The sequence below is a fragment of the Mus pahari genome, chromosome 21 (assembly GCF_900095145.1).
Source record: "Mus pahari chromosome 21, PAHARI_EIJ_v1.1, whole genome shotgun sequence".
In the NCBI taxonomy this organism is placed as follows: Eukaryota; Metazoa; Chordata; class Mammalia; order Rodentia; family Muridae; genus Mus; species Mus pahari.
The window spans coordinates 53,519,498-53,524,446 of record NC_034610.1 but is presented as its reverse complement, the minus strand read 5'-3'; positions in this window follow the sequence as shown (position 1 = coordinate 53,524,446).

Sequence of the window (4,949 nt, the reverse complement as noted above, 5' to 3'; positions counted from 1 at the left end):
GAATTCCTTGTGTTTGGGAGTTTGATATGGTTACAGAAGAGAAGAAAGATACATTATTACTCAAATGTGGATCAACCTCAGACATAGATTCAAAGCAGTTTTTACCAAAACCAATTCATAGAATTTTTGCTTTGTTATTTCCAGAATCTGCCCACTTATTTCCAAAAAAGTAGAACCAAGAGTAACTCTCTGTGTGTGCATGTGTGCAGGTGTGTGTGTGTGTGTGTGTGTGTGTGTGTGTGTGTGTGTGTGTGTGTGTGTGAAGAAAGCCTGCCCAACAGGTTCCTGATTTTTGAGATAGCCCTAAGATCAGATGTCACAAAGCAAGGAAAGAGAAGAGAGAATGAAGGAAAGGAAATCCAGGTCTGAGCCAACAAATCAAGGAATCCTTGTTGGGTCCTGCTGGCTGTCTTCACCTGCATAGCAAGCTGCATCCAGTTCTTTTCTGAGCATGAGCAAGCTCAAGCTTTAATCCTAGGCTTTGGCTGTCTTTCCTCTTTCTGAATCTGATCTAGGTCTTCTTTTTAGGTGCGTAAGGCACTAAGACAGCCAGAAACTTATCCAGGAGAAGATCAAGGTAAACAATGTGTTGGAAGGGTGTCCTGCACACTTCCTTTTGAGTTCAGATCTTTGAGGACATCCTCACCTTTCATTTCTGTTTGCAGCAGAATGTGATTCCTCGTCTAGACTCAGCTGCTGAGATCATAATCTTGACAGGAAAAACAAATTTAATTTGCATTCACTGTGGTAGAATGGAAGGAGCTGAGACAGTCATATGTCAAAGGGCATGTCTTCAAAAGCAGTAACTCTTGATAGTCATGTGTAGTGATCATGTACTTGTGCTCTGCATTTATTCTCTCAGGCCCTGGGAATTCAGCAGTGAATAAAATGCATAAAAAGCTTGCTCCCAAATGACCGACTTTCTTGAACATTTGAGGTCAGGTAAGAAAGCCTTAAACCATCATGTGTCTGTCAGAATATTTCCTTAAAGCATGCTCGTCATAAGTCTAAGAGTCAGATATATATATATATATATATATATATATATATATATATATATATATATATATNTNTGTGTGTGTGTGTGTGTGTGTGTGTGTATGTGTGTGTAATAGAATCCTTAAATATCTGAAAAAGTTGGAATTTATATGAAATATGAATGTTAGCAGTTTTTTGAGAAAATGTCATATTTTATTTTGGAGCACATATAATAATTTCTTTTTAAATATATATTGCTACATGTTGTATATACACATATGTAACAGATATTCATGTATATTCAGAAAGAAGCACACTGGAAGCTGCAGGGAAGAGGCCTTCCCTTTGTGTCCTGTCTGGTTTCAACCCTTCACATTGGAACACCAGATGTGAGGCCACTGTGAGAGACAGAGCTCACCACTGAAACCACCAGCATGCTCATTCTTCATTTATTCTTCATTCGTTTTACTTATCTAAGTATACAGAATTGTGACTGGGGGTGCATCCCAGTGCACAGAGCTTGTTCTGTCATCCGGTGCAGGATTTTGGATGACACAGAATATGTTTAAGGGGTGTGGCGCTGTGTTGCCTGCATGTGGACAGATACACTTGATTAGATCTGTATGTTAGTTTTAAAAGAAGCCAAATATTATTTTTCTTAGTCTGATGAGCGAAGATAAGCCTGATATAATATAGCTTACTTTCGTCAGTTTTTTTTTTTAACTCATAGATAAAGGATTTTGTGAAAAGAAAGAAAAGCTATTTCATGGGAGTAAGGGAACTAGAGATATATTCCCTAAATTTTCTATTTTTATTTTTCTATGCCCCCACAAAAATTCAACCTACTATTCTACCTTTCACTCCTTATCAATGAATGTATGTAGCAAAATTATTTTGTGAGGGAGATTATGGCAAACTTTTTATTTAGGAACACCTCACTTAATTCTAGAACAAAATACTTTATTAGTCTGAAGCCAGAAATAAGCATATTACTACATGACTTTTAAGTTTTTCGTCCTCAAGAAGCAAAACCTTCCTGTTGGAAACACAATATTCAAATTGCTTCAAACTTACTGGAAATGATGACACTATTTTATTTTATAACCCATTAAAATCAGCTTGCTTTCTCTTCAGCGACTGGGTCATGAGATAATGCTATAGCAAATTTGATGAGAATGTAGGTAAGGCATAAACCAAGGAGTATTTGGTCCCAGAGAGGCTATGATGGTAACACTGGGTGTCTTTTATTGTCCAAGAGATGGGCTGTTAGGGGTCAGGCAGGATTGCTGTTAAGAACCCAGGAAATGCCAATGACAGGGCTGGACAAAGAATGGAAATAAGCAACCTGTAAGACGGACTCAGGAACTGAACCCAGGAACCTGGGAAGCCCAGTGCATCTCTCCTTAAGTCTAGTGACAAGGGTTGAAGAACCTTTCTGTTTACTCAAGGTTGTTTACCCAACCATTGGAAGGCCATGTGGCCTTGATATCAAAGTGTTGATTGGTTGCTACCTGGACCCATTAGCAGCTGATCTCACTGACTGGAAGGTGGCTTCCCTCAGCGGAATTGAGCTGAGGTGGCAGAATTCATGAAAATCAGCATTTCTAACCTTATGCAGGAGGTAGACACATGTTTTTGCTCTTTTCCATGTGTCAAAGCAAGTGACTATGTCCAGCCCATACTCAAGCAAAAGAGATGGTGCAGGGATGCATGTGCCACTGTGAGTCACCCTAGAGGCTGCCCTCTCCAGCATCCATGATGAGATATCTACCCGTAGCCTTTAAGTAGAAAAGACAATTAATTGGGCATACAAGGAACATAACTCATCTGCCTGAAGGTAAAAATATTCCCCCAAGTTCTTTCCACTATGATTATATCTCTATAGTGAGATGAATCCTTTCTGCTTTCTTGGTTAGATCTGTTTGAAACACAACAGTACTTGGGCCATTATCTTTCCTATCATTGTATAAAGGCCACAAGTCTGGCTAAACATCCTCTTGGGTACCATTTTTAAGAGCACTATCCAGCTTCAAATTCCAGCTTTTGATTTCCTAGCTGTTTGATACATTTTCAGTTTCCTCATTTGAAAAACGGAAGTAGATTATTTTTAGCTAATTTATGCTTTTGTGTAACTCATTCAAAAAATCCACCTGTCAAGTGCCTACTATGGTACCAGGTGCATATTATATGGTAGTAAATGGAAGTTAACTGAAACTCCCCTTATTCTTTGCTGAAAATGTTTTCACTTTTTGTTTTTGTTTATATATATATATAACATTTAATTGGTTCTGGCTTACAGGTTCAGAGGTTCAGTCTATTATAATCAAGGCAAGAACATGGCAGCATCCAGGAAAGCATGGTTCAGAAGGAGTTGAGAGTTCTACACATTCATCTGAAGGCTGTTAGCAGAATACTCACTTCCAGGCAGCGAAAATGAGTGTCTTAAGGCCCACATTCACAGTGACACACCTACTCCAACAGGGTCACACTTTCTGAATAGTGCCACTGACTGGGCTGAGCATATACAAACCATCACAACATGTTATTATGTGACTGGGTTACCACACTCAGGATATTTTCTAGCTCCGTGCATTTGCCTGCGAATTTCATGAAGTCATTGTTTTTAATAGCTGAGTAGTACTCCATTGTGTAAATTTTTGGTATCCATTCTTCTGTTGAGGGACATCTGGGTTCTTTCCAGCTCCTGGCTATTATAAATAAGGCTGCTATGAACATAGTGGAGCATGTGTCCTTACTACATGTTGGAGCATCTTCTGGATTGGTGTAGCTGGGTCCTCTGAGGAACTGCCAGACTGATTTCCAGAATGGTTGTACCAATTTGCAATCCGACCAACAATGAAGAAGAGTCCCTCTTTTTCCATATCTGGGCCAGTACCTGCTGTCACCTGAATTTTTAATCCCTGGCATTCCTTTTTATTTTTATTTTTTATTAGATGTTTTCTTTATTTACATTGCAAAATTTTCCCCTTTCCTCATTTCCCCTCCGAAATCCCCTGTACATGGTTTTAAAGAAAGGAAGGCAATCACTTTCCTGTGTCAGCCACTTGGCTTTTCCTTTTCCTTGCTATACTGAGATAAAATTTTGTTGTATTAGCCATATGTTTAACATCGTGATTTTGTCAAATACACACACTCAGTGGTGAGCGTGTATATATGTGTGTATGTAGCCAGCCAAAGAGACATTCTCTGCTACGATGCCTGTGACCTGGAGCATTGACTGAATTCACTCTTTTGTCAAATATTTTGTCACAGCAATTAAAAAAAAAGTAACTGGTATAGTAAATAAAAAATTCTGTAGTAGGACTATGTAAGAATAATACTCCTGAGTAACTCAACATTTATAATATATACTATATACAACAGTAGAATAGATACTTTTTTAGTACACAAGAGACAGTCATGGAGGTGGATCTCAAGGTGGACTTTAAGATAAATCTCAAAGGAGCAGAAGAGCCCATGCTAACTAGACCAGGAAGGCTTTTGAGTTAGATCTCCGGCAACATGTGTCATCCATGACTTCTGCCTCTACACAGACACCATTGTGCCAATGCATCATGCTTATTCTCCACTAAAACCTAGAATTCAAGTTCAGATATTATTACTCGTTTCCTGGCAGTCTTTTACAAAGGCCTTTTCTAACCATGGCAGTCGGTCACAGATGCTAATGTCTGGGACGAGAGAGGCAAGCTCAAAGGATACACTTTCTGGAAATCTAGTTGCCAGATACATTTCCTTCAGCTGGTTGCAGTGACCCCATGTTCTTAGTGTGAGTATACTTTAATCAAAGCACCCTACTCAGTGAGCTGAGAGGCACACCGGGCGGCTCTTCAAGGTTTTGCACTGCAGAAGAGGAAAACAGCAGCATAGTGTCTTTTATTCCCAAATGCCAAAGGATCGATAAAAGGAATCAAATGGAGATTGGCAGAGCCATAACTAAACATTGCATGAAA